This window comes from Mesoplodon mirus, assembly GCF_964341445.2.
Source record: "Mesoplodon mirus genome assembly, chromosome: 15".
In the NCBI taxonomy this organism is placed as follows: Eukaryota; Metazoa; Chordata; class Mammalia; order Artiodactyla; family Ziphiidae; genus Mesoplodon; species Mesoplodon mirus.
Genome location: NC_138991.1, coordinates 79,072,145 through 79,091,729, shown reverse-complemented (window position 1 = coordinate 79,091,729; position 19,585 = coordinate 79,072,145). Strand labels below are relative to the sequence as shown.

Sequence of the window (19,585 nt, the reverse complement as noted above, 5' to 3'; positions counted from 1 at the left end):
CATCATCTTTTAAGTATATTTCTGTGATTTTTGACCCAGAATTATTATTTACAGAGTATTTCTTATTTATAAGGAAAACCAACATTGAATTTTTCTAGAAGTAGTGTTTGCTTTAATAGCTTTCTTTTTCCTCTTCCATTCTGAGTCACGATGAAGGAAAATTTCTTTGTAGGACCGAAAAAAATTGAATATAGAACCTCAAGATCTGAAAATGGAGACTTTGAAGCCATAAGACAAAGTTTGGGTATAAAACACAGATGGAGAATTTACCTGATCTCTAGTGTGAGAAGGGTTTCCAAAACACGTTTTTCTAAATAAATATAACTGTTTTAAATGCATACTTCCCAAATCAGAAGAAAAGATACCCAAGTTATTCACACTAAAAAGCATATACTCCTAATCAGGGAGCTTGTGTTTTCTATCCATCTTCATGATTAATCACAAATTAATAGGGAGGTAAGGATACCTATTCTTATAAATAGATGGAAGATCAATTAGACTGATGACAGACGGACAGAAAAGACACAGAAATTGTGCAGAAAAGTGTAATTTGAGCTATTTCACATATTTTATTTTTCAATCTCCATCTGATAATAGAAATCTAATAAGTCAACTATTATTGCCATCTCCACAGCCTCTTACTGTGAGTTCTTATAGAAGATGCCTTTCTATCAGATGTCTCCAAAGATCTTCTTACTAGCAAGACTGAAGAATGCCTTTGTCATATCAAATATGCTCAGCTGTTTACCGCATGGTGAAGTAGTGTTAGAACCATTTAAAGATGTGTCTGACATCATTAATCTATTTGACCTCTGACCTGCAGATCTAAACTGTAACTATGGTGACCAAAGCTTGACCTTACAATGCTGAGAAACTTGAAAGCTCTGCAGTATTTTGGGTCACATTGTTAAGTTAGACAAAGGGGTAAAGAAGTAATGTGACAGTTTCCTGGGAATTAAGGTCAGCAGGTCAATTGTGCTGAAGCTTTTTGTGATAAGGAAACTAGTTAAATTTTTTGATCTGTTGGAATTTTTAGAATAGTACTTTGTTAGAAGTTGTAAGAAGTACAAAGAAATCAATTTATTAAACTCTAAGGCAGTTGGAAAAGTAAAGTTAGTGTTGAACATTCAATAATATAACATTCCTTATGGCAGTTTACAGATGTGACACGATATACCTACCGTTTTCACCACCTACACAATCACAAAGAAATAATTTCATCTGCAGATTCCTACTCCAACTCTAAGTTACTCAGAATGATAAAATGATCATTGTTTTTATCACAGGGATATTGTTGTGAACAAATTTACAGTCATTTACTTTACTATCTATTAAATAAAGACTACCTACACACACAATATTTATTTGCATCAGTTTATTCTCTGAGGAAAGCCTATAGTAAACGAAAACAATGGGCATGTATGTGAATGTAGAGCTAGTGCAGCACCATATACTGGGGACCACTACTCCCAATGTGAGCACCTCCTGTATCTAGGTGTGTTCTTGCTGCATAATTAAAGCAGGATTTCCCATACAAACTGTGAACCTCTGTCTTCAAGACTTCCTCCTATGCCTATAATGGGCTAGATTAACCTTTTCTACAAAAAGGCACATTCTGAGGCATTGCTTTATGGATATTTATCCTGAAACCCTGATTATTTCTATGCTAATCATTGGAAGCAAATTAGTGTGTGTGTGTGTGTGTGTGTGTGTATGAAGAAGCAGGGGTGGGGCTCTGCAGAAAAACAGTAAACAAGGGTATTTTCCACATAAGCAAAGCGAATTCAAATGGCCCCTACCCAACTCAATTTTAAAACACACATCCGAAACAACTACTACAGACAATTCATATTTGCCATTATTTTTGTAAATAATAAAATCTATTTTGCTCTAAAGAATCTGGAAGAAGGCATCATAATTCAAATGTATTTCAGCTCATATATATAAATAGGAGAGAAACAGACTCTCTCTCTCTCTCTCTCTCTCACACACACACACACACACACACACACACTCACACAATTTTTACCAGATACATAATCACATGGAAAACACACTAAATATAATATTTGTGTTTTTCGCTTGGAAGTTTGGAGTCTAAGAAAGCAGGACTGTTGAAAGAGGAGACACCACTTGCAGCTTTATTTCCTTCACCTACATATCCCAAAGGGCTGCCAGTGATTTTTCTCCCATGTGTCCCTTTCAGATTTTAGAAGGTCTGAAGGAGCCTTTGGAATGGCAAAAGATTTGAAGACTTAAAAAAGAAAATCCAAGTGTGAGTCACTATAAATGAATTTTGACAGTATGCCCCAGGGAAGAGAATCCTTCTAAACAAACCACACTGGAACACGGAGTTATAATGTCATGGTAGAATCAGGCATGACCAGTAAAGAATATACAGCAAACAGAACCAAAGAAATCTTTTGATTCCATTTTTTTCTGCCCGGCTCTGGACTAGGAAGAAAATAAATCCTAGGTTCAAAAATTTTTAAAGCATTAACTAGATATCCATGTGTAGAAATACCTCATAGAACCCTCCAGAAACAGGAATATATTATCAGAAGGCTGGAAGTCTACCATAAATAATAAATAAAGGGGCAGGGGAGACAGGAAGGCTGGGAGCTGTGAGTAATGCTGGGAGAGACTGAATCAAAAAGCAAAGAAACAATTTAATATACGTCCTTTCTCTAATACATTACATTTTAAAATCTGATCAGTTTTAACCAAGAGTGGCTAAAAATCTGCCACTAAAAAAGATACAAGGCCCAAATGGTTTTATATGGACATTTATATAAAATGTTATAAAATCATAACCATATTCTATTGTTATTATAATATACTCATTACTGGACATAATTTGTTAATATATTATTTAGGATATCTGCATTAATGTTCTTAATTAAAACTGGCCAATAGTTTTCACTTATATCTGTGCTATCTTTAGTTTCATTTCAGTTTTTGCTAACTCTGCGAAGCTGGTACATATGGAATTTAATTATATTATTAGCAGAAATAAAACATATCAATCCAGTGAATTAAGAAGAGACATTGGGAAAACAGACAGAAAAACTAGGAAAATGTGGAGTGTTTGTATTACTAAATGTGTATTACTAAATTTGTATTGCTAAATGTGAGGTGAGCCAAGAATCTGATTGGAATCCCACTTTCGGGAGTGGAGGATTCTACTCAGACCCAACTATGCAGCACACACCTAACCACTCCTGATTGTCCCATTTCAATTCCTAAAGTGTTGAAACAATACAAAAAGACTCAAGCAAATGAAATATATAGTTATTACAGGTTAGCACCATCTTCTGGGAAGTTCAGTGGAGGAAACTGGGAGGACATAGGATAAGACCATGAAGAGAGTGGTCTTGATTTGTAAATAAAAGAGAATTATTGAGTGTTCAATTTCTAGAATTTGAGAACTGCAAACTTGTTTTCTTTTCCACTGTCTTGAATAATCAGTATAAATCCACCCAAGGGGATTAGAATAGATAAAAATGTGAACAACTACTTCTTCAGTTTCTTCTATGGTTACTGATCTACTTAGGTTTCTAAATCTCTTGAATCAAATTTTATAATTTATCTTCTCTTAGAAAATAATACATTTCATCCACATGCTTAAATGCATGCCATAACATTCTTTTATTATTTTCTTAATCTCTGAAACTATATTCATGTTCTCTTTCTCAACCTTAATTCATGTTTTTTGGTTTTTTAATCAGATTTGCCAAAGTTTGTAGGTTTTCTCAGTTTTTTAATCACCTGCTTAGTTTGATTGTTTCTGCTTTAACTTTTATCAGGTTCTTTCCTCCTACTTTCTTTATGCTTATGTTGTTCTATTTCCTGGTCTTTTCTTCTAGTCTTGCTTTGTAATAAATGCATTTGAGATTATAAATTTTCCTCTGCTTACTGCTTTGGCTATATTAATAGGTTTTGATACATCATAATCCATATTTTGCTTATTCTAAATATTTTGTGATTTCCATTTTAATTTCCTCATTAATGAATATAATAAGAGCATTTTATATTTTTTAAGTTTCCAAGTAGAGAGAAAAATTTACTCATACTTTTATTATTATAACATTAATATACTACCATTAAAGAATGAAGTTATGTGAGATTCCCTTGCAGCCTACTTGTGAAATTTGCTGTATTTGAAAAGAATATGTATTCTCTGTTACATACAGCACACTCCTTCCCACACAGCTCTCAGAACTGCATAAGTGAACAGATTAGAAACTGAGCTCAGAGACATAGTTAACTAACCTAAGTAACCTAAGTACTCACTAAGTAAGTGATGAGGCAAACGTCAAACTCAGATCTGCACAAAGCCTACACTCTTAGTAACTCTGACAGATGGCTTCCATAATTATTCATTCCCTTACCCTTCTCTCCCCAGTAGACTAGGAATTAGCCGACAGCAAATATTATTTCACTTTCTATCACAAACGCTGTAGTATAACAGTACTTTGGTCACCCACAAATAACCACTCATCATGACATTCACCCTTTTGTTTAGTGCCTTCCTCTTAAATTGGACTCGTTTGAGACTCACATAGAACATGGCTTGGTGATTCCACTTTTGCCCTCTTAAGAGTGCATGTAAAAAAATCAGATTACAGGCTTCCCTGGTGGCGCAGTGGTTGAGAGTCTGCCTGCCAATGCAGGGGACACGGGTTCGTGCCCCGGTCCAGGAAGATCCCACATGCCGCAGAGCGGCTAGGCCCGTGAGCCATGGCCGCTGAGCCTGCACGTCCAGAGCCTGTGCTCCGCAACGGAAGAGGCCATCGCAGTGAGAGGCCCGCATACCGCAAAAAAAAAAAAAAATCAGATTACCCTGCTTGAACAACCACATAGAGAGGCTAAGTGGAGAGCTACATGTGGAAAAGCTACATGGAGAGAAAGGTCCTGAAACTGCACGGAGGAGAATAAAAAATCCAGCTAACCAGCAGAAACAAACCACAGCTATACAACCTCAGTCAAGCTGTTCTAGACGTCCTTGCTGAGCAGTCAGACACCTAAGTGAAGAAGCCAACTTAGAGGCTCCAGTAGACATCATGTGGAACAGAGACAGTTCATCCCTGACATATTGTCTAAATTCCTGACATATGATCTGTGAGAAATAATAAAGTGACTGTGGTGTCAAGCTACTAAGTTTCGGGAGAGTTTGTTACACAGCAATGAAAAACCTAAACAGCAGCCAATAGAGCAAGGCTTCACTTAATATTGTTGAATGAATAAATGAATGAATGAATGATAAGTGACTAGGCAACTTGATTTATCATGGATAGTGGACTTACTCTGCATGCATATAAAAAAGCAATTTTATCTTCTAGAGAAATTATTTCAAGTCCATACGACAGTATAAAACAGGACAGCACACTGGGGTGTTTCATAGTACAGTGTTAGACACCATTCAATAGCAAGTGCTACTAGAAGCTGCCTCTGTACCAGGCCCTGTGTGGGGCTCAAAGATCACAGTGGTGAGCAAAACCAAAACAGGTCCCTGCCCCCATGTAGCTCCCAGTATGATGAAGGAGTTAGACAGATAATCACAGAGAAGTCAAACTGCCTACTATTATGAAGGCCACAGAGGAAAGGAACGTGTAATTAGAACACAGAGGAGTTCAAGGGAGCTGATGTGGTCAGGGAGATCAGGGAAGGGACTTGAGAGGAGCTAAAATCTGAAGAATGGGAAGGATTTATCTAGAGGAAAAAAGAAAGGAAGAGTAATGCTGGAAGACAAAGCCTATATAAAAAAGGCTTATAGTGTAAGGGAGTCTGGCAAAGGCCTCTTGAAAATATATAATAACCACAGGTATACTATGTAGATTCTAAAAGTCTATTTGGTTAACTAATTACTTCACTTGACTTCTAATAACCTCAATATAGTAACTGCTCACTAGCAAATATGTAAAATGAAGTCAATAATTCGAAAAGAACCAACTTTTTTTCTTATTATGTTACTAAGAATAAAAAGGCATGTATTCAGACAGATGCAGATGAAATATGATGAAAGTTATTATTTTTAAACCTACAAAAGTTGGATTAGCCTAAAAATATTCTATATTCAATGTAAAGAAGTTCAGTATAAATTGCTAAAAAAATCACAAAATATGACAACAGAAGTTTAATTAATAGAAGGCAAGAAAGGGAATCATTTCTTATGAGAAATACTTCAATAATTTTATATTTAAATTTTAGTATCCTAAGCAAATCTCTTTTATAATTAACAATTCCCCCATTGAGTTCAAAATGTATATAAATTAATTCAATACTATTAATAATATGATAATTATTTAGTTTTTAGGATATCCATCTGCCCATTTACACAATAATGTTTTAGCATGCTACCACATAGACTGCATTTCTCTACTTAAAATGCAGTTATTTACCTAATAAAGCACAGGGAGATTCCTTGGCAGTTTCTTGGGAAAAAGAAACTGTGGTTTTCACATCTCCCTTGAAAGGAAATTAAATCAAAAATCCTGCATTTACGTAACAGTGAGGTAGTGACACCAATGCCTTGGGACCAGGAAATTCAGAGTTAAAGCTGGCACTCTGTCCCTAAAACAGGCTATTGTCCCGCCCCCACCCCCCAGCCTTGCAAACTTAATTAAATCTAAGTTCTGAGCAGTTGATAAAAGTAGTTCAGAAAACTCCTTATAGGAATTTCTTAAAGGAATCCTTTAGATGCCCTTCTGTGCTCTACTTCCTCTCACTCAGACACAAGAGTCTATGTACGTTTTCTCTTCTCTTAAAAAAAAAAAAGAATTTCAAGTAAAGGAAAAATTTTATCTCAAGTATTCCCTGTCTTCCCAAACCCAGGAAAACAAAACTTTGCCCTTAAAGTCCTTTTCAGTCTCACTACTTGGAGGCTGAATCCAGGCTGAAGTTTCATCAAACTTTCTTTTTGTTCTTTATATTCCTCAATGTGAATATGCTTTTTCCTGCAATTAACTTTGCTCTCTAATAATTAAAAGACACTATATAACATGAGAATTCATTTACAACTCATACATTGATAATTTCCCCCAAATCATTCTTAACCACATTAGTCTGTAAAGTATTGAACAGGAGTCTAATAATAAAGTTTAAAATGACAATTTCAAAATGGCTGATAAAAGTTAATATCCATGTATCTCTAATAATAGAGTCTTGAAGGTTCTTTGATAATCATTTCTCATTGAAAAAACCAATAGAACAATTGTTTTTAACTTCACAAAAGTTTACATTTCATTCTGTTAAAAAATCTTGCCTTTGCCAACAATTCAAAATTATTTCCAGCAGCCAGAATAAAGATTATTTCTGAAATGACTTTTCACTTTATTTAATCTGAAACTGTGTGGGAAAAAATGGAGTGTATTTCCACAATAAGTTTTTATCGATTATATTTTAGACTCTTTTTTAAATGAGCGTAGTGGACATAGTAAAATACAGAGAAGACCTAGAGTTTCTATATTCTAAAACAAATATATGTGGATAATTAAATTAGGAGAGGAAAAGGAAATAGGACCATATATGTATATATTATCATTGTATTCAAGAGACAGTGCATATCATATCATGTGACAACTAAGGCCCCAAAAGTAAACTGCTAGTGATGTCAATGAACATGGCAGACAGAGTAGGCAGCTCCAAGAGCCTGTGCCCCTACAGAAATATCAAGCAATCAAGCAAAATTGTCAGAATCAACTTGGTCAGAACTCTGGGAAACAGTCTGGGGTTTACAGCAACCAAGAGAACCCTAAACCAAAACAAAGAAAATTTTTAAATGGCAGAAAATATTTGTGATGTTTTTATTTGCCCTTGCCCTAACTCCCTACCTAGTTCAACAATAGTCTTAAAGATGTCAGTTGGCTCACCTAGTGTGCCACCCTAGTCCTGTGTTCCAGAGGAAGCAGAGAAGACACTCGCAAAGAATTGCATGTGTTCTAACTTTTCCAAGGAATACTTGGGGGAACAATGTGTGGCACCTGACTTTGTTTTGCCTAACTGGGAACTTGCTCAGAAAAATGGCAAGAATTTGAAAATAGTGTAAGGTAGACAAAAAACCGCAGTTTCCTGGGACAAAACATTATGATTCAGGCACCCGATACAGCAACTAAAGCCAGGGAGAAAATGCTAGAGAGAGAGGGTTTTTTTCTTTTCATCTATACTGAGAATTTAAAAAGCCATGCACATGTCCAGAAAAGACCTAATCAGACCTTATGCTTTCATCTCTGGCTGGACTGTAGGGTAAGCTCAAGCAAGAAGTTAAGGCTAATAACGCAGAGATGAAAAGTGGGCTGGCAAAGTGTTGAAGAAGTGCACCAGCAAAAGCCAATCTACAAAGACTACAAGAGGTTTAGGAATATATTTTCCCATTTCCTTTTTCTTTCTTTCTTTCTTTCTTTCTTTCTTTCTTTCTTTCTTTCTTTCTTTCTTCCTTCCTTCCTTCCTTTCTCTCTCTTTCTCTCTCTCTCTCTTTCTCTCTTTATTCTTTTTTCTTGTTCTCTTTCCTGTTTTTTTCCCCCTTGTTTTGCTATCTGGCATTCAGGTTAATCTCTGTCAAGACACTAGCTAAACACAAGCTAAAGGAATGGAGACCTCAGAGACCACCTGTGCCAAAGAACACAGACTTTAAAAAATTAGATCAAAACGTCACTACAAATAGTTACAGCATACAGAAAGCAATAAAAATGAACCCAGGAGTGGGGGAAGAATCTGATTTACAGGGTTAGCATATTATAATATTAAAAATGTCCAATTTTCAACTAAAAATCTATGAAGCATGCAAGAAATAGGGAACTATGGTCCATTAACAGAAGATGTTAACAGAAACTGTTCCTAAGGGAACACAGCCATTGGACTTATTAAACAAAAACTTTAAATCAACTGTCATAATAAATCAAACCAGGAGTATGATATATAAACAAATAGAGAATATCAATAAAGATTTAGAAATTATAAAAAGAAACCAAAGAGAAAAAATGAAAAACTCACAAGAGGATTTCAATTGCAGATTTGACAAGATAGAAGAAAGAATCAGTGAATGTGAAGATAAATGAACAGAGCCTAAGAGAACTTTGGTACACAATCAAGCATACCAACATATATGCAATGTCAACCCCAGATGGACAGTAGAGAAAGAAAGAGATAGAAAGAATATTTGTAGAAATAGTGGCCAAAAATTTCCCAAGTTTGGTAAAATACACAAATGTACACATTCAACAAGTTCAAAGAACTTCGAGTATAAATGCGAAGGGATCCACACAGAGACACATTATAATCAAATTGTCAAAAAACAAGGGCAAAGAGAGAATCTAGAAAGCAGCAAAGGAGAAGCAACTCATCACTCATACAAAGTATCTTCAATAAGATTAACAGAAATCATGGAGGCCACAAGAGAATGAAATGAGATTTCTAAAGTGCTAAAAAGAACTACCAACCAAGAATGCTATATCTGGTAAAATTATCCTTCAGAAATGAGGAGAAACTAAGACAGTCTCAGAGAAACAAATTCTGAGACAGTTCATCGTTAGTAGAACTTCCCAACAAGAAATGCTAAAGGGAGTCCTTTAAGCTGAAATAGAAGGACACTAGTCAGCAACTTGAAACAATATGAAGAAATACAAAGCTCTGGTAAATGTAACTACATAGTAAATGAAAAAGCCAATATTATTATGTTTTTGATTTGTAACTCCTCTTTTAATTTACAATAGTATTTAAAAGACAAATGCATAGGACAATAATTATTACCTATGTTAATGAGCACACAATATAAAAAGATGTAATTTGTGAATGACAATATAATGGGGAAGAGCTATACAGGATCAGAGTTTTTGTATGCTATTGATTGTAAGTTGGTATCCATTCAAAATAGTTTGTTATAAGTTTAAGATTTTAATTGTAATCTTTGCAACCACTGAAAATAAAAAAGCTTAAAAATACATACAGAATGAGAAGAGAATCGAAAGAGTGCAAAACAGTAGAAAAAAATAAAGTAGAAGAGAAGGTAGTAATAGAGGAAATAAGAAACAAAAAGCTATTAGACATACAGAAAACAAATAGCAAAATGGCAGAAGGAAGCTGTTCTCTATCGGTAATCACTATGAATGTAAATGAATTAACTCACTAATCAAAAGAGATTGGCAGAATAGATTTTAAAAAAAAAACATGAAACAATTATATGCTGTGAGAAGAGACTCACTTTAGATCCAAAGACACAAATAGGTTTAATATAAAAGTACTGGAAAAAGATATTCCATGGAAGTAGCAGCCAAAAGAAAGCCAAAATGGTTATATTAATATCAGACAAAATTGGGACTTCCCTGGCTGTCCAGTGGTTAAGACTCTGTGCTTCCACTGCAGGGGGCACGGGTTCAATCCCTAGTCGGGCAACTAAGATCCTGCAAGTACAGGCCAAAGGAAAAAAAAGATAGGAAAAAAGTATCAGAGAAAACAGACTTTAAGTCAAAAATTGTTACAAAGTACAAGGAAGGATGATAGGTAGATGATAGAAAGATGGAAAGATAGATTGATAAAAGGGTCAAAACATCAAGAAGATATGAAAATTATAAACACATATGCATTTAACAAAAGAGACCCAAAATATAGAAAGACCCAAAATATATTAAGAAAGAGAAGTAAACAGTTCTACAGGAACAGTTGAAGATTTCAATACCTCACTTCCAACAATAAATAGAACACCTAGACATGAAGCCAGTAAGGATATACGAGGCCTTGAATAACACTATAATCAAACTAGACCTAAGAGACATATAGAGATCATTCCATCATCAACAGCAGAATAAACATTCTCTCCAATTGCATGTGGAACAACTTCAAAATATACCAAGTTAGGCCGAAAATAAATTTCAATAATTTATAAAGGTTGAAACAAAGTATCTTCTTCAACACAATGGAATAAAGCTAAAAATCAATAACAGGAAGAAAGCTAAAAAATTCAAAAATACATGAAAATTAAACACCATAATCTTAACCAATAGGTCAAAGAAGAAATCATAAAGGAAATTTTGAAAATGTCTTCTGGCAAATGAAAATGAAAATAAAACATACTGAATTAGTTTAGATGTAGTGAAACCAATGCTTAGGTGGAAATTTATAGCTGAAAATGTATACATTACAAAAGAAGAAAAATCTCAAATCAATAACCTAACTTTACACCTTAAGGAACTAGAAAAAGAATAGCAAGCTAAACCCAAAGCTAGCAGATAAAGGAAATAATAATGATCACTGCATAGATAAGTGAAACAGAGAAGAGAAAAACAACAAAGTCTATGAAATCAAAATTTAGTTCTTTGATACATCAACAAGATTGACGAATCTTTAGTTAGACTGACGGATAAACAGAAAGACTAATATATAGATGAAATGAAAAATGAAAGTGAGGACATTACCTCCAACCTTAGAGAAATAAAACTGATTATAAGAGAATACAATAAACAATTGTGCATCAACAAATTGGATAACCTAGATGAAATGGACAAATTTCTAGAAACACACGAACTACAAAAACTGATTAAAGAAGAAACAGATTATCTCAACACACCTATAAAAAGTAAAGAGATTGAATCAGTATGAAAAACCTCCCGGCAAAGAAAAGCCCAGTACCGTATGGTTTCACTGGTGAATTCTCTCAAACATTTAAAGAAAAATTAACACTAATCCTTCTCAACCTCTTTCAAGAAACAGAAGAGGAGTAAAGACTTGTTAACTCATTCTGTAATGCTAGGATTACACTATACAAAATAAAAACTATAGACTGATACTGCTTATGACTGTAGATGCACAAAATGTTCAACAAAACACTAGCAAACCAGACCAACGGTATATTTACACCATGACCAAGTGTGAATATTCCAGGAATGCATGGGTGGTTCAACATAAGGAAATCAATGAATGCAATATTTTTAATAGTAGGAAAGGAAAAAACCACACATGATCAACTCAGTTGATGCAGAAAAAGCGTTTGACAAAATCTAATATACTTTCTTGACTAAACAGAACAGAACAGAACAAAACAAAAAAACAGGCAGAGAACTAGGAATTAAAAGGAACTTCCACAAAATGATAAAGAGCATTTATGAAAAATCTACAGCAAGCATCACCACTGCTATTCAACATTGTACTAGAAGTTCTAGCCAGAGCAGCTAGGCAAGAAAAAGAAATAAAAGGCATATGAATTAGAAAAGAAGCAGTCGAACTATCTCTATTTGCAGATGACATGATCTTACATATATAGAAAATCTCAAAGAATCCACAAAAAAATTTACTAGAAGCTAACAACTGAATTCAACAAATAAGATAATATATAAAAAACACTTGTGTTTATACCCACCACTAATGTATAATCTACAGATATTAGAAATCAAATCCACTTATAATAATATCCAAAATAATGAAATGCCTGGAAATAAATTTAACCAAGGAGGTGAAAGATTTATATAATAAAAACAATAAAATATTTTGAAATATATTAAAGACAAATAAATAGAATGATATCATACATTCATGGATAGAAAGTCTTAATATTATTAGATAGCAATATTACCTAAAGTGATCTACAATTTCAACGCAATCCCTATCAAAATTCCAATGGTTTTTTTTTTCTTTGCATAATTTGAAAAGCCAATTTTCAAATTCATATGGAATTGTAAGGGGCCTCCAATAGCTAAAACAATATTGAGAAATAAAAACAAAATTGCAGGGCCCACACTTCCTGATTTCAAAACACAGTAATCAAAATAGTGTGGTACTCACATAGGATAGATGTGGATCAATGAAATAAAACTGAGAGTCCAGAATTAAACCTAAATATCTACGGCTATTTGAATTTCAGTAAGGGTGCCAAGGTTATTTAACATGAAAAGAACAGTATCATCAACAAATGGTACTGGGATAACTGGATACCCACATGCAAAAGAATTAAGTTGTACCCTACTTCACTCCACATATAAACTGTAATTGCAGATGGATAAACAGCCTAAATATAAGAGCTAAAACCATAAAACTCTCAGAAGAAACCATACAAGTATATCTTCATGACCTTGGATTTGGCAATGGATTCTTAGCTATGATACCAAAACACAGCAACAAAAGAAAAAAAAGAGATAAATTGGACTAGAATTTACAATTGAATTACAATGACCCAGAGAAATTAAAATTTATTTCCACACAGGAACTTGTACACTAATGTTTATAGAAGCATTATTCATAATAGCAAAAGTGTAGAAACTACCCAAATGTCCTTCAACCGATGAATGAATAAACAAATTCTGGTATACACATACATTGGAATATTACTCAGCCATAAAAAATAAAAATGTTAAAACTGAAAGAAGCCATATACAAACAGTATGATCCCATTTATGTGAAATATCCAGATTGGCAAATCCATAGAAACAGATAGCAGGAGGTTTTGGTGGTTGCCAGGAGCTGGGGGAGGTGGGAGAAAATGGGGAATAACTATCTAATGGGTATGGGTTTCCTTCTGAGGTGATGAAATGTTTTGGAACTAGATAGAAGTGGTAGATGCACAACACTGTGAATGTACTAAGTGCCACTAAATAGTTCATTTTTAAAATACTAATTTTATGACTGTGACCAGCATATAGTAAGGTATTATTATTACTAGGATCTATATTTCTGCAGACCAAAAGTCATTACTCAGATCTATGAAAACTCAGATACTCCTTTTTGTCGTATGGAAAGGGATTTCACTGGACATTACAGAAGCTGATGCCTGGCCTACTGGGGAAACCATCAATACTAGAGTTATAAACATGACCTTTATTAAACAGCTAGAAAAGGAAGTGAAATGTACAGATAAACCAGAGATGTCAGTAAATGGGATCTAGAAAATAAACTTCTGCTGGGCATGCACAAAGAAAATAAAAGGTTAAGATGAGCTGTGGACAAAACATAAGAAGCCTAAATGTCAGAAGGATTCATTGGGAAGAAGCATGCATTCCTATCTATGAGCTTTTTTTCCCTACTCCCCATGGTCACTAGACTAGCGATTGGCTCCTTTTTTGGCATCCTGTTCACAAACCCTTGTGGTTTCTAGACAGCTGCTTAGTCTGCTGACCATTCTGACAGAAATGACCTGAGAACAAAATCAGTCAGTTAAATTACCCTATGTATCCTTTCCACCTACTGGAGTCACATGCTTTACAGAACTGAAATAGCTGGTATTTAGGAAAAATGAGGGAAGTGCTAACAGCTCCATTTTTGAGGTTTGAGGTTTTATTCTTAAGCATCAGTCATTCAGTTTGGGCCAAAATTTTAATTCACTAAAATTTTATTCAGCAAAACTATATGGATCATCTATCATGTGTCCAAATCCATACTAGGTTTCAAGATAGGGGCTGAGACCTGAGAAGGGATGTACAAAGCCATGACAGCACACTCTAGTGGGAAAAACATAGAGATAGAAGAAAAGGGGTCATAGTCTGTTTCCTTGTGTCACAGGGGAACACTGATAACCCTGACAAATGTAGAGGGCTGCAGCGAGGGTATGATTAAGAAGTAGAATCGAAGGTATCTCAGAAACTTTAAAGAATAGTCTAGGAATGGCAAATACTGGAGGCAGTGATCATAACACTATCTTATCAAACCCGATATGACCTCAGAATACTTAATGGTCCTCAGAGGGCCACCAAGAATAGATCAGCCTTGGCACATGAGTACATAAATAGATAGTAGAAATGAGAGGGATTATTATCACTGAACACTGAAAATGTGACTTCAATTTCCTAAATCTCCTCAGTATCACACAGCCCCTGCCAACTAGGAAAGGCTTCTTAGCCCCATATTTCAGATTGTGTTTAGCGGCTTCTGTCTTGTCCAGGAGATATTTTCCTTTTATTGCTTCCCCAGTCTGAAGACATCTTCTAGAAATTAAATAATGATTAGTAGATTCTGCTGAGTGTGACCATAAGCTAAGCACCATGCTGAACAGTTGACATACCTGTATCAAACACAGGGACAAACTACAAAATGTAATTTTCAAAGTAGGTATTTCTGAAATGCTTTTCTAAAAGAAATTATGCTTAATTATAACAATAACTAACAGTAAATGAGGACTTTATATTTTGCAACTGGATTTATAACCATGATAATTCATTTGCTCTTTCCAACAACCCCTTGAGGCTGGTGGGATAGCTGTTAATATCCCCAGGAGAGATGAAGTAACTCACCCAAGTTCTTGTTACAAATAGCAGTTCAGGGTATCAAACCCTCTCCCAGATTCTAAATACACTTGACTTGACTTCCAGATGCAAAGAAAGTTGAGCAATGAGCCTGAAATTAAATAATTTACTGTCTAATCTCCCTTTCTGAGGTCTGCCTCACCTTTGGTTTTCTTATGTGAACTCTGAAAGAATCCCTTGCAGATATCTACTATATTCTCTTGATCTAATGCAAAAGTTGCTAAGCACTGTTGCAAAATTAAAATCATCTAATGCAAAATTTCCAAGCACCATAACTTAAAACAAAACAAAACAAAAAGCCACAACTCATCTGCAAGGCAATAAGAAGCAGTGGATAAAAACTTGGATTGCTTGGATTCTAGAGCCAGTCAGCCTGGTTATAAAGCCTGATGGCTGTACATAGTGATCTCGGGCAAGTTTTTAACCACTTTGTTCTAGGCTATAATTGGGGGATAATGGTATTAACTACTTCACAGGGGTGTTGAGAGAATTGAATAAATTAATATCAGTAAGTAAAGTGCGTAGAAGAGGACCTGGAACATAATATGTGCTGAATAAGTGAAAATTATACTGAACCAAAAATCTACTATCTTGTAAACTATCCCCAGGAGTAAATTAATCTACTTGAGAAGTTGCATTAACTCCTTTTAAGTCCCCAGAGTGACATTTAGTCTACTGTTTATTCCCATGTACTTTACTATTTCTTATATATATAACAACACTTGCCACTTAAAAGTAGACTAAATTGTTATAAAGTATTGTTCCTCTTTGAAACTGATCCTTTGCCTCCATATTTCACTCTGCTTTCACCTCAAACCTGAAATGGTCTTTGCTTTTTAAAATGAACAATTTTGCCCTTTGAAGGGAAGAAATATATTACAGCTGCAAAGATAAGTTAAAAGTTTCAAACAACTACGCCTGGCATCTTTAAGAATAAGACACGTTTAAGCAAAAGAGATGGCTTTGTGTGAGATCAGAGGCAAATCCAAAGTCTTAGCGGGGGACAAAACAGCCTCTTTGGCCATTTCCCAAAATCTCAAGAGCACTGCCTTATTTGCACATTCATTTGCATGAGTCTTATCAATATCAAAGGTACTCACATATTTACTGTGTGCCTGCCTTTCCTGACAGATGAAGAGAAACTGGCTCTCTGTCCAAGTTCACCAGCAGCTCATCAGTTGTCTGCAACCCGCAGTTCTAAGGATAAGGCAGTGAGAACCACATTTCATGGTTTTATGGGCTACGTTTGGTGACTGAGGTTTGCCCTAAGGAACCCAACATTTAACCTAGAAATATTTGTGAGTAGAATCATTTTCTTTCTTCCTTTTCTTTCATTCTAGAGGTCACTGCCACTAGAAATATGACCAAACTGAGAAAGAAGGAGTAAAACAGACTTTCAACTTCTTTAAGAAATTCTATATTCATAGAATATAGACTATCTATATACACTGTAAAACTTGTTAGTCCTTTCATTTAAATTTTTTATTATATTAGTAAGTGCTCAACATTGAAAAAAGGCAGGAAATAGAGAAAAATACTGAAAAGAAATGAAAAGTTGCCCACTATCTACATTTTGTAAAAAGCACTAAGATGGTTCTGATACACAGAGTTGAGGTTGTTGCTGCTGGTGATTAAAAATGCCAAGAATATCATGTTATCTAATAGGTCAGTAGACTCCTATTGTGGCAAACTATATTCCTCAAAGATGACTGCAACAGTATCTCCTGGTCTTCTTAGTCTTCTTACAATGTGACTTTGACACTCCTTCCATGGAGAGGTGGGTGTCTGTGTTCCCTCCGCTTAAATCTGGATGGATTTGTGACTAATGGAAATAACGTAAGTAAGTGACTACCGAGGACAAGTTATAAAAATGTGATGGACTTCTCCCTGTTTCTTTTGAGATGTTCACTCTTAGAACCCAGCCATCATGCCATGAGGAAGCCTAAGCAGCCCGTGAAGAAGCCAACTTGGAGAGTACAGAGGTACCCAGTACACAGCCCTGGCTGAGCTCTAAGAAGTCAGCATCAACTGTGTGAGTCAACCAACTCGAAAGTAGATCCTCCAGCCCCCAGGTCAGCCACCCCAGCTGATGCCATGTGAGAAGAGATGATGTGTAACTATTGAGATTTGTGCACAAAATACATCTTTGGTTTTATTTTAAGGGCACTAAGTTTCGGGGTGGTTTGTTATGAGGCAACAGATAATTACTTAAACTAATAGTAAGAGCGACTACAACTGAAATGGTAAGCATTTATCATGCGGCAACACTGTAAAATGGTTCTAGACGTTGTATCTCAGTTAATTCTCAGAATAACCCTTATGGCATAGAGAGTATTATTACTCCCGATTTATATATGGGGATATTCAAAAACACACACAGGTTAAGTAATTCATCCACAATTTCATTCACTCAGTTAGCAAGTAGAACTGGGCTATGAACCAGGAGGTCTGGCTACAAAGCCAATGCCCTTAACCACAACACTGAGCAGTGGGAGAACATTCCACTTAATTAAGGTCCAATTGTTGTTTCTGAAGTGCAGCTCTGTCAGGATCTGCTTCCCCAAGCCCTGCTCAGCCACATTCCTCTCTTCCTAATGAGAAAGATACACAACCAGATGGACTACTCCCTCCCAACACTGAGGTTCAGACAGATTGAGTTACTAGCTTAAGCTTAAGCTACATCCCCATGCTGGGGATCCAAAGCCAGGTCTGTCTGACACCAAACTTATGCTCTTTCTATTGTTCTATGGTACCCATTGGGCTAATGGATGACTGCAGTAGATGGGTAATAAAAATTATAGATAATTCAAGTTAATTATCTTTAACTAATACATTGATGCACATGGGAAGAGAACTGTTTTCCAAATCATATTTTCCCAAGGACAATGAAATAAATGTTCTAATTTTTGACACACAGCTATGAGGCAAGGGAATTTCTGAATGAAAAATTATTGTTCATATACAGCAACATTTCACAAACTTTTGGTTTCAGGACTCCTTTATATCCTTAAAAATTATTGAGTACACCAAAGAGCTTTTATTTATGTGGATTATATTTTTCAATGTTTAGTATGTTACTGGTTAAAACAGAATTTTAAAAAAATACTTATAAATTCATTTAGAAATAAGAATAAACCTAATATACATTTACATAAATAGCATATTTTGTGAGAAAAAAAAGCTATTTTCCAACAAACAAAAAGTCTTATTCAGAAAAATAGCACTGTTTACAGTCCTGCAAATCATTTTAATGTTTGTTGTAAGAAGAGATAACTGGGTCCCCATCTCTGCTTTGGCATTTCCAATTTGCTGTGGTATCACAGGTCATGCAGCCTCTTTAAGACTCCACTTTACTTGTATAAAAGAATGAGTGAAAAAGGCAAATAACATTTTAATACCATCATAAAAGCAGTTTTAATCTTACAGACCCTGTGGAAGAGTCCTCACATTACTTTAAAAATTGTTAGTATACAGTATACAAAAGGTTGTTAACCAATTAAAATTCAATAAGAAAAAGAACAGAATAATATTTATATGACCTTAATGTAGAAAATGATTCTTTGAACTAGACACAAAAAGTACAAACCTTTAAGTTACAAAAACTTATTTTTTAAATTAAAAGTTAAAAGACAAGCCATACATTGGCAGAAGGCACCTCCAACACAACTTTCCAGACAAATAATTATTATTCAGAATATATTTTTTAAATTGCTACAAATCAATAAGAAAAACGCAAATGTCTCCGGAGAAATCAAGGCAAAGAAACATAAATAAGGCATTTCACAGAAGAGAAAACCCAGAAGGCCTGTAAGTGTCTGAAAAGGTATGCAACCCACCAGAAGCCAATAAATGCCAAGAATACAACAAAGAGTACTATTTTGTGCTCATTAGATTGGCAAAAACAAACAAAAGCCCTGACAATCAAGGACTCCTGTACTACTGATGGGAATGTAGCAGCTACTTTGGGAATACAGCAGACACTGCTTATTGCCTACTTGTAACCCACCTTTCCCCATCTTCCTTCCTAACAGCATGTTTTGTTCAGGTATCTCCTTCCTCCTGATAACATTCTTCGAGGTAAACTGGCCCTATCCCCACCCAGTCATCATGGTCTTATCTAACCTTATAAGTAATAAACTTAGGGTGTGATTCAGTTTTAGCCAATAAGATACGAAAGAAAGCCAGGTGGAGGAAGTTTCTAGGAAAAGTTTCCCTGCCCTTCAAAAGAAACAAAGAGATACAATAACTTTGGCCATTGTTTTGTCTGCATTTGATTCCTTGCAACCATGAGGACAGCAAGCCATTGAGTCAATGAATAAACCAAGTCTAGACCACCTCTACCTCTGGACTTCTTGGTATGTGAG

At 35.1% G+C, this 19,585-nt stretch overlaps 1 protein-coding gene across 5 annotated transcripts in view; it reads right to left on the bottom strand.

The window, feature by feature from the left end:
• The window catches only part of MACROD2 (mono-ADP ribosylhydrolase 2), a 1,980,208-nt gene that overhangs the window by 1,665,593 nt on the left and 295,030 nt on the right, over nucleotides 1–19,585 (bottom strand). The window lies entirely within an intron of this gene.